The sequence below is a fragment of the Meleagris gallopavo genome, chromosome 1, assembly GCF_000146605.3.
Source record: "Meleagris gallopavo isolate NT-WF06-2002-E0010 breed Aviagen turkey brand Nicholas breeding stock chromosome 1, Turkey_5.1, whole genome shotgun sequence".
In the NCBI taxonomy this organism is placed as follows: domain Eukaryota; kingdom Metazoa; phylum Chordata; class Aves; order Galliformes; family Phasianidae; genus Meleagris; species Meleagris gallopavo.
In genome coordinates this window covers 93,320,815-93,333,064 of record NC_015011.2, presented here as the reverse complement: position 1 = coordinate 93,333,064, position 12,250 = coordinate 93,320,815, and positions in this window count along the sequence as shown.

Below are 12,250 nucleotides of genomic sequence, written 5' to 3'. Positions count from 1 at the left end.
TAGAAAAGTTAACCTAAAAACTAATTTACGGCATTCAGTAACTGGTGCTTGTAAGCAAATACAAAGTCAAGAAAAGCTATTCCTTTTTTTTTTTTATTTTATTTTCCCTTTTGTTTTTCCTGAGTTGCAGCAAGAAAGTAAGATCTTAAATCTCTGTGGAATACTTTACCAAAATAATTTCTTCTTAAACACTCCTCTAGAAGTCCTAAAGTCAGAAGCTGCATCTGATCTCTTTTCATACTGAGGAAGCTTAGCAGTAAATAGATCCTGTCTGAGAGGTAAGCATAGCAGCGCAATGAGATTTGATCAAAGAAAAACTTCATAAGATCTAATGTTAGGTAGTTCTGGGACAGAATGTTCAGGAATGCAAGATCTGGGGCTTGTCGATTCATGACCTCAGTTGAGCCACTTATTACCCAGTTACACTCAGGGCAGCCTCGCCTGAAGAGGTTTATTGGCATAGCAGTGCAGCATGTTAATGTGCCAGACTGCTTCCAGAACAGAACAAATTTCTCTCAGCACTATGCAGACTTGCTATGCTGGGACCTCTCTCTTGATCTTCCTTCTCTGCTCTAATTATGTAGTCGCTAATTCTTCTGCATCCTTCATCCTGAGGAGGCCTGTGTCGTGTTACTAATTTAATAATCCACACTATCTCTTCATGATGTTAAAAATGCTTTGGTGAGTGCTTCGAAATTTAAGTAGTTGAAATTAGTCACTGTTGCTGCAGACTTGGTAATTTTAAATGGCTTAGGGTTGGTTTGGCCTGTGGAGTCTGAGGTGTTAATCAGGATGCATTTTAACAAAGTAGAGCTGTAGGTATTCAGTCTACTGATGGGGTACTTGACGAAACAGGGGTTCAGGAATCTAGCTGTAGGCTTTGCAAGTTTGTATTTCTGTTTCTTTTCTTTTCTTTTTCTTTTTCTTTTTTTTTTTTGTCAATTATGAATGTGATCATGATGATGTAATTCACCAGAGTATTGATGCCAAATGCAGTAATGCTTTTCAGTGACAGTGACAAGTAGCAAGGACAGCAAAGTGTCTAAGTATATATATACCTTCTGAGCAGTGTCTGCTCTTGTAGAACAAGAGGGCACTTTATTATGTGAACTTCTGTTACAGTTGACACCATGTGCAGCTGGAGTTCAAGAGAGTTCCAGTCATAGCTGTCTGAGTAGTTAATGGACACAAGGTAAAGATAACACTCATTTCACTTAGAGAAATCACCAGCTTAGACCTCAAGTATATTTTTAGTCAAAGTGGGAGGAGAATACATGTATATGAACTAAGGCCTAATTTATTTTTTAAGCTTATTAACATATTTTTCCTTTTTCTCAAAGTTGCCTAAGACTCCCTGTAACATTTTAACACTAGTGAAATCTTTCCACATGAATTGAAGACTTGAGTTTGGGATGATTTTATCTCCTATTATCAATATGGTTTGGATACTTTGCTTATGATAGTATCCACAGCTGAGAAGTAAAGCAAGAGAAAAGATAGAATATTTCAGCCAGAGGTGAAATTTGATCTGAATCAGAGGTGAACTTGATCTGTAAGCTTCTGTGTTTCTGTGACACCTGGGCAACAGACAAAGAAAGATTGGCTTGTTTTACATTTGTTTCTTCTGCTGTTTGAAATGCCAGGTTTAAAAGTCTTCTCAGTAGAACCGTGTACGTTGTATAATGTTAATGATAAAGTGGTGAAAGAAAATCATTTATCTATAAATTGCTCATACCTTTTATACTGGAGAACATTTGACCTGTATGATCACAAAAATTCAAACCAAAGAATTATGAGTGTAGTGTATTTAGAAGGATAGTTGTTTTAAGGGGGAAATGTAATTTACCTTACTAAACATGTAAATAAATGGGAACCTAAGTTCTAATTTGCTTTTGATCTGCAAATTACATACAGACAGGTACCAAACAAAAATTGGAGAGTCTGCTCTGGAAATTATTGCAAGTAAGTTCTTAAACCAAAATTAGGTGTTTTATTTTTCTTTTGGTTGGTAGGTTGGGTCTTGTTTTGAATGATCAAGTCATTCAGCTCAGACAAAAGGAGAAACAATCTAATGATGGTGATTTACTAGTTAATCTATTTCCGCAAGCTCATGTTGCAAATAATGCTGAACAGAAACCCTGAACCTTCGTGGTCACTTGCATTTTAATCCTGAAGAAGGCAGGCACAGTCTATGCTACGTTTATTGAATAGCAAAGGAGACATAGCCCCTTCAGATTCTTCTGGTTCTTTTTCAAGTCCTCGCACACATGCTTGTTCTCTCCCATGTATTCATGCCCTGCGGAAAGTAGTTGCTGCCTCAGGCACATATACCCCTGCGTAACGGCTTGCCTTGAGTGAGAATGAGTATTTACATGACAAGGCTGTGAATTCAGTAACAAATGTTATTTTTCAGCTGAATTAGTTCCCTAGTATTCTTGTACAGACACGAGTGCTTATGCTGATACAAAGTAAGTGGTGTTATGGGGGCAAGAAGAAACAGAAGCTGTAAGTCCTGCAGAGTTAATTGAGAAGACACTACTCCAGCATTTCAGCAATCACGCTAAAAATAGTTGCAAGTATAGTAAAGTGTCTGTAGTTAGCTTTTTTTGATTCCTCTTAAAAGGACTGAAACTTTTCCTGTTCTAGGGTCTGGCAATCTGGTACTGGTGTAGTTATTCATGAGTCCTTATTTTCTGATGGCCAGGACACCTCCACATCTTTCCCAGGTGTCTGACTGCTGCCTAATTACTCAACACCTCTAGTTATCTTCCTGCAATGCCTACATAAGCCCTGCTTACCATAAGTATCTGTTGTACTGTACTATGGCCAGACTCTCTCAAAACACAAATTGTCTTTCCTTCTGCTCCTTTTTCTCATCTGCCTTCTGAATCTCAGCCCTCCCTGAAATCCAGCTCCTCATTATACAGGTTCGCAACATTCGTTGCCTCAGCCTCTTCCCACAGCTAACAAGCTGGCATCCATTTACTCCTTAGACACCTTCAGTTTCCTCTTGCCACATCCAGCAAAGCTCGAAGCAGTTTGTTTTCACTATAAATTGGAGTTTATGGTAACATACAATGTATTTGGAAATGTCACAATATTTAAATAACAAACTTCCTTGTCTACAAATGACAAAACAAAACAAAAAATGACATAAGTACTGCTAACAAGATGGCTCTGTTTCTGCAGCCTTAATGAATTATATAAGTCCTTGCCTGTAACTGAAATATTTTTAAGAAAACAGAAACTTCTCCTAACTTCACTGGGTCTTGGACCAAGCCATATGTTTTCAGACAGGCTGTCACACCACCCACCATTATCCATCTCCATCTATTTTTATTTTATTTTATTTTATTTTTTAATAGTGACAACTTCAAATTACATTTTTTGTATTTTTTTCTCAGAACTTATTTTGCTTTAACTGCAATCTCTTCAGATAAAATCTTTACAAAGAAACAGATGGTGATTTTATTTTCTGTGCTATGAAAGGACATCACTTCTCAGTTTAGTAAGCAAAGTGAGACCCTTGTGGAATTCATTGCATTCAGAAGGATAAATCAAGCTCTGGAAAACAGAAACAGTCCATTTCCATTAATCACCACAGCAACAGTTATATGTTGTTTCTACTAAATGATTGATTTACATCTCAACTGGCCACTTCTACAATCTCAGTAAAATGAAGGATAATATTTGTTTTCAAGAGCCACAATTTCTCTTCCATTTATGTAAAGTAAACCACTATTTTCTGTGTTGTGACAATAGATCAAAATAGTGATTGCCACTGGATGAAAGAACTTCTGGAGTACAGTATCTTTAAAGACGAGTGGGTAATTTTTGGCAAAGTGGGTCATTTCTTTATCTCAAATTGCAATTAGGAGAATAAAGATCCTTCTGATCTTGAAATGTAGTTCAGTGAGAATACTATTTCTGTAAGACTGTTCTATAATGAGAAAGTCTCGTGAATGGAAATTTTCTAATTGAACCTCTTAGTTTGAGATCACTCATACTAAATAAACTATTTCAGGGTGTCTTTTAAACATTTTCAAGTGATATACAGTGTCATAAGTTGGGCTTGCTCTTTTTTCTCCCTTCTTGCTATAGTTTGAAGATTTTACCTTTTAATGGTAACTGTCAAAGACAGAAAGATATAATGCTTTTCTTGCATTAATACCTACCTACTGATATATGAATTCTTAAGATGTCTATTTTCTTTCTTTTTCTATTTCAAATTATGTTTTAGAAAATGCATTTTAACAGTTCTGAATGCTGCAAAAATCTGATGGATGCTGTAACAATTACTAGATATGATATTTAAATATAAGGTGTTCTCAATAGCTTGTTCCATTCTTGTTTGCAGATCTCCTGATAAGTTGCATTTAAGTCATTTCTTAAAGCTAGCGGAGTGAAGCAGATGCATTTTCATATAAACTTAAGATTTTTGTACCTATGCCAATACCTTATTACTGAATTCAGCTCTCCTGCTGAAGCAGAAGTATTTACTCAGAACATTGCCTTTTGTGCATGTCTAGATTGGTAGTAAAAATGGCTCTGCTGTACTTTGCTGGCATTCTACCTGAAAATTTGCAGAATAAGTTCTCTCAATTTGTTTTTTCTTCGTCCACTCCCCCTTGTAATTATGAACCCCCTATATATTTCTATGAACTGCTTCCAGTATTGCCGAACTGATTACGCCACATTTAGATATTTAAGTCAAGTGTCTGCGCATGACTTAAGGGAGGAGAATAATAGATTGGAAGACAAAATATCTTGGAGATTTATTTCATGGTCCATATCACATCCTTGTTCAAGTTGGACGACAAATTTTGCCTTTAATGTCTCATACACACACACACACACACGTGTGACAGTGCTAGGTACAGAGAACTGAAGTTACAATTAGCACATGAAGTCACCATTCTGCCACTATCTTTTATTTTAATTACTTTTAACATATGAAAATGTGTCAAATAACATAATTTCAATACAAAGTCTGGCAATAATAAAATCACAACATAATCACCCCTGTATAATATGTGACATATGTGCTGGTTCCAGTAGAAATATAACAATTTAATTTACTTATTATATTCTTCTGACACAAAGATCCACTGGAGTACTGCTTTAGAAAAACTGTTGAATGGTGAAAGAACACAGAGAGAATGAACTCAGCTCTCTTTGAGTCCTGAGGATGCTTTAGTCTAGAAATACTATAATATTTACTCTGGCACATTTTGAAGTGATCAGTCTCATTGGCTGAAACTAATGCATACAGCTTGATTTACCAGTCGGTGGAAATACTAAAATGGTTGCATTTTATCATGTCTTCATGTACATTTATTAATACTTCAGGAAAGAGATACTGTATGGACATTGCCATAAAAAATAAAAATAAAAATAAAGCACTTAGTTAATAAAATTGGGAACATGTTAGCTTATATTATTCTACTTCTATATACATAGGCAATTATATATAGCCAAAAAATTACTTGGTAAGCACATTCTGTGTAGAAATAGAGAGAAAAAGCACTATTTTAATGTATCACTGCTTGTTATGAAGTGTATTGATAAGTTAATATTTCAAAAAATAATATTTCTTGTAGGGAAAGTATTTTAAATTGTTTTTGCAGTCATTGCCTTTTCCCACTGACTTATAGTTTGGATATAAAAATAAATTATCTTGTACTTATTTTGCTGAATATACAAAACAATTTATAATCTTCTGCCAATTAACTTTTCTCCTTAGTAGTGTTTCCAAAGCATTCATTGCTGTGGTAAAATTCTATTAAGATAAGAAAATACAGACTGTTAGACTTCCCTGCTTAATTTTTCTTGAGACTAGTGTTTCTCCTAGTAAGCTGGAAAGAGAAAGAATGTAATTTGTACTTTCCAAAGCTTTTGATTTGAACTGATTGCTATATGCTTTCAGAAAAAAAGCTGAGTAAGTTTTGTTACAGTACAAACATGACCTTCAGAAAAATGTTAAATATACTTTTAACAAACTAGTTTCCAAATCACTCAAAGAGAAACAGTTAGGAAATGGCTGGACTCAGCTACTCAGGTAAGTAGCCCTCGTTAATTATCTATTTCTGACATACTCGTTATTATCAGACAATTGACAATTGCTGATAGTAAGTCTGGAACATGCATACACAATGAAGTAACGAAATTGAAATGCCAAAATTAAGATTCTGCTAGTTGTCTTTCATAGCTAATGAGGAGATTTTTGTAGTCATGCTGGTAGTTGCAAGTATTTAATGGGATCCTTCATGGGGTTTATAGTGAAGAAGATCATGTGATTTAATTATTTCTGGCATCTTAATATGATCTTCATTTTTTTCACCTTTCTCATGAAGAGGCTCATTACTTTTCTCTGAGGATCCAGTATGATAGACAAAGTGTCAGAAATAATTAAAACTAATGATGGCCGCATACAGAGAGATGTTGAGTAAAAAATCAGTCTACCTGGTATCAAGAATTCCCCTTGGGAATCTGATATGAAATGTTTCCTACCTGTATTTGGATTCCTTCTCATCAACCTTGTAGTTTCATCACTTTGATAGTAGTGTGCTTTGGCACCCTGATTTAGTGGCTTGTGGGAAACAAGTCAGACACTTTGTGGCCTCACATAATTTAGGCTGTCTTTATAACCCCCTGGGTAGAATGACTTTTTGGGGGGTAATAGTCTGCAGTTTAAAATCCAGTGTTGTGAAATTTGTTGTTGTGGTCTCCAGCTCCCTTTTTCAATAAGAGCTAAGCTTGGCTCTGCTATCTCGTTGATAAGGCTTTTACACTAAAAATTAATATTATTTGAAAACATAAATTAGGATTCTTTGCAATTCTGACTCATTGTATGTACTCCAACAGTTTTGCCTTCATTATAATCTTGGCAAATTTTCATAACAGCCATATGAGTAATACAGCTTTTCCTAATGCTAAATAGTTACAGCAGAGCACACACTAGTCTTTCTACTCAGAATATGAATAAATTAGAATAAGATATTGACATCAAGTGGAATATGAACGCTCAGCTCTTGTTTGAACCTTTTGAAAATTACTGATTCTGTTTCTTAATTATGTCTATATCACAGGCTAGTTGTAACTCTTAAGAGGAACTAGGTTATTAAACAACCAAACAAATAAACAAACACTTCTCAATCAAAAATCAGAGGCTATGTCATTTTTAAATGAATGTGCTGGTTTATGTCCTTTTACACTTTGCCACGGGCTGCTTCCCTTTATATCTCTAAACTTCTTTGCCTGGTGAATTGCCCTGGCAAATTCCTTCTGGCAAAGGAAGTATGGAAGTACTTTTAGTCACAAGGTGGAAGATGTGAAATCGGAGAGTCTACAACTTATTTTTCATGCTTTTAGAACATCTACTTGTTTGGCAGGCATGTTCATTTTGAACCTGGAACCACAGAGTGGATGGCTCATGATTCTATGTGCAATTAATGTAAAAATACTAGAAACAAGGAGTAAGCATGAAAATACTTAAAGGCTGGTTTTGAAAATAATGCTTGCTATAGCCTCTAAATCTCCTTTTACTTCTAAGTATCTAAACTTTCAGCAAATCTATAAATCCACTAAAATGGCTAAAAATGTTCTTAATTCCAAACATTTGAGAATCTCTGAATATGTGACTAATTCTGTCTTTATTTGTACTCTTCCATGTAAGAAAATATACAAATGGTGCTTGGAAGCTAGGGTATTTTTTGGACTGAAATGTTACTGACTTGGCTTCTTGCACCCCCAGGATTCTTAGTTTTAAGATACACAATTTTCATTTAGGACCTACAGAAGACCTATTAATAAAAGTCAAGTAAATATTAAAAATGTCTTTTCACCCAACTACAGCTCTCAGGGCTCCCTTCCTCCCATATTCACAGTATTAATAGGAGCACTTCTTTATAGTCCAATGCTGAATTCTCATATTTCATGGCACAATGAAGCCTTGCTTCGAGATAAATCTTGTGATATTTGGCTTCATGTTTTCATAAATGAAATGCTGTTATACAGAGACTGCATGGCATTGCTAGCAGTCTACTTGTGTATTAGTGGGTTGGTTTACTTGATACTACTTTTAATTTTACTTATCAGTTCTAACTTCTCTCCCTAACTTTTTGTCAGCTGTGACTGAAGTGGAAATTGATTTAGGTTTTCTAAGATGACCTTGTCTTCAGGCTCTCATTGCTTTATTGAATATCCAGATAAAAGGTTTTACTGGACAAAGTTCAAGGATTAAGACTCCTGTTTGTGTTTGTATACAAGGCAAGAAATTTGCAAGACTGAGTCCATTTTCTCCTTTCTTTCTTTTATACTGTTCAGGAAATGATAATTGAACCTGTTTCTTACCAAATATTTTTTTCCTTCAGTATGTTTCCATTTGTAGGCGCATTCACTAGTGTTAAATTTCATGCCCTACTTTTGGCTTACATTGGAGCCAAAAAGCAGAAATTGTTGAGTATTTATATCCACAAATTAATATATAAGACAAAATACAGGAAGTATATATGTAATTTTGTACTCAGCCTGCAAGCGAATTGCCAAACTTGCACAGAAAAACAAAGTTTGACTTTGCCTGGAAAGTATAAGAAAGAAGTTAAGTATTACTAACAGCCTAAATTGCAACTCCCATCTTCACCCCACACAACTTTGAGTCTGTTTGTTTATTCTTCTGTTCAGAAACCTAAAATCTAACTTGCCTTGCTTTGAAGCAGTAACTCTTGTTATTGTAGTACTGAAGAATGGATTTCAGGATGTGGTTGATTTCAAGACTTGAAAAGAAAACAAAATTGGTCAATTAGACTCTCCAGAAGGGCTTCATTTATTGTGGTGAATTACTTTGGTTATTGCCGACTATTAAGAAAGGAAAAGGGAGAGAACAAGGGATTGCACACTCTGAGCAGGTCAGATTAAACCAGCCAGAAAGGTTCATGGTGTCATAAACATTGCAGAGTGAAAAAAGACTTTGATAGCTGATAACTTAATTACCTGCCACTATCAGTTTGGAAGGGCTTTTAAACATGTCCAAAGTGTCTACCAAAATTTTCAGCAGGAGTGACAGCAGATTTTTAAGTAAGGATAAAAATGCAGCAGTCTTCGTGGAATAAAACTCTGACAGACTATGATGAATTACCTTATTATGGTTGTTCGCATGACAAATGTACTTTATCAGTGTTTCTTCTTGGGAATAGTTGAGCTTATCCAGAGGCAAAATTTGAAAGGAAATGAAAGCTAACTAGTAATCCTAAGTGGAATGCATCAGAATTTCTGGAAGCAGAGACTGAGAAACCTAATCAATTATTGCTTATGTCAATACTAAAACACTTCTCACGTCCCTCATAGTATGACTTCTTCCTTTATCTCTTTAATGTCATTGATATAAATTTCACATACGCATGCTTTTATAATTGAGATAGTTAAAATCAAGAGATCAACTTAAAGCAAAATGTTTTAAAAATAGCAATATTTAGCATTTTTCATGCCGAGGGACCAGTTGCAGAACTAGCTTAGAGCACTTGCACTGCAATTTCTCTGTCAGTCTCTGTGCTCACCACATCTATCCATTATTAAAAACTGCTGACTTTGTTACCCATTGTGACCTAGGCAATCCTTGTTATGAAGCCAGTTTGGATCTTTGTGCTTGATGAAGAAGGCGTTGTTTCGGAAGTAGGTGGGTTCTGAAAGAAAAGAACAGGAGCTGCCTTGTGCTACACACAGCTGTCTCCAATGAACCCACCTCAGGGCATAACAGCCCATCAGCCAAGCTGGTGGAGCCTATGGGAAAATTTAACACAGGGCAAAGCACTACCCTAGTAGTGAGGGAAAAAAAGGGTGAGAAGCTTTATGAGCACCAGGTTTAAAGAATAGGGGAGAAAGTGTTTCAGATGTGGGAGCAGAGGTTCCCCTGCAGCCTGGATGGAGGAGATACCATACTTAAAACACAGTATATATAATACAAAATAATATTCAGTTTATCTCAATCTGTCCTTGTAGGAAAGGTGTTTCATCCCTTGGATCATTTTTTGTGGCCCTCCTCTGGATGTGCTCTAGGAGATCTCATGTACTGAGGACTCCACATCTGGCTGCAGTACTCTAGGTGGGGCCCCATCAGTGCAGAGTAGAAGGGAAGGATCAACTCCCTTGACCCGCTGGCCATGCTTCTTTTGATGCAGCCCAGGATATGGTTGGCTTTCTGGGCTACATGGGCATGCTGCTGGCTCATGGTCAGCTTCCTGTTCACTCCCATGTCTTTTTTGGCAGGACTATGCTCAATCCTTTTATTCCCCAGCTTGTATTGGTAATGAAGATTGTCTTGACCCTGCATATGCATTTGCTGAACTTCACGAGGTTCTTCTGAGCTCACTGCTTGTATGAGAACTGCTGAATCACAGCCTGAACTTCTGATTTACCACCTGAGGTGAGCAATGAGTCAGCCCTGGGAGCACAGGTGAAGACAATTCTCCTGTGCTACTGGAAGTGGTGGAGACTGGCTCCACTTCTCCTAGACCCCATTTAAGAGCTGACTGCCAGTAAAGAAGAATCTCTTTTGGAGATTGCACTTCTTGTAGTTTTTTCAGCAAGCACAAGACAAGGGTAAGCTTTCCATCTGTTCTTCTTTAGTGTGATAAGCTGTTTAGCCTAACTTTCCTGTATATTTCTTTATTATAACATCTGTATATTCATTGATTATTCACTGCTCAAGCCTGTCTAGATCCTTCTGGATGGCTTCGTGTTCCTTTTGTGTGTTAACTGCACCCTAGAGCTTGGTGTCATCAGCAAATTTGTTGAGGGTGCACTCAACCACACTATCAATGTCATTGATGAAGATGTTAAGGAGTATTGGCCCTACTACTGAACCCTGTGGGACACCACTCATTGCTGATCCCCATCCAGACATTGAACTATTGATCACCACTCTCTAGATTCAATCCTGCAGCCCACTTTCTGTTAATCTTCATCCATTTATTCAAAGCAACTTGTTTTCAGTCTTCTAAAATAATAGAAATTGGACACAATTACTACTATAATTTGTATGCTATTGGAAAAGAAATTGTGGGTGTAGGATGTAATCTGATTACTTAGAGTGCGTGTTGGAGTTACTATAATCTGTAATTCCCTGACTTGCCCATATAATGGAAATTTGGTTTCTGATTTTGGAAACAATGAGTAGGATTTTGATTACTGTTATCTGAAAACAGGTAGAATATGTTTTTACTCCAAATTGCAATTGAGATTTTGAGTTCCAGGCTTTGAGAGATAAGGCCTGTCCACTAGAACGCAAGCCTGTATAAGAAAACAGAAGTGATATCTAGATGGAGTAAAGTTTAAGTAGTTCTGGGGAAATTGGTGCTTTGGTTTGACTAGCACTGTTTCTTATATGTGATGTATTTTTAATAAGCTCTCTTTTTAGTTTAATACTTAAGTAAAATATATATTCCTGACTTCTATTAGTATTTAGACAATGCTGGTACATGAAGTTGTCTGGCACACTAATTATGTATTGTTTTAAGCAGTCAAGAAGTCAAGCAGTAGGTATAGGTTGGTTGGTTTGTTTGTTTGTTTGACATGTATTTATTGAAGATGTGCTGTTTTTCTTTTATGTACTTTTGCTATTCTTCTCCTTTAGTCATCAGCAATAGTTTTCCAGTCAGTGGTGTGAATAAGGCATTTTTTTCTGTTGCATATAATTATTATTTTGTTTCAGGGCATGATTTGAAAATCAGCCACGCATGCAAAAAAGCTTGTGTTGTTGTTTATCTTGACTTTAGAGGACAGATAAGTACATCTGTATCAGAGCTTTCAAAGCCTGTCAGAAAATAATTTTCTAAAAGAGGAATCACTTTTGTCAATGCTTAAATTTAGATTGCGGAAAATAAGATTTTGTTATTGCATGCACTTTGTAATGCTACATTCAAGAAGTGCTCAGCATACTTTAATTATCTTGAGCCTATTAAAATAAATGCTGTTGGCTAATGTATACTCAGCTACTTGGTGAGTAATATTGCTAATATAACGCAATTTCCTTCATTGCTTTCTTTAAACATTCTAGTGTTTCTATGATTCACAGAATAGGAATGGGACTGTATATAGGTCAGAATACTTATTTGATTGTCTCCTGCGTTCAAAGTGCAGTGTGTGCAGTTGCATCAGCTTAGCAGGTACCTAGTCTTTACAACAATTCAGACAACATTAGGGTTTGTTTTGTTTGTTTTGTTTGGTTTGTTTGTTTGGTTTGTTTGTTTGGTTT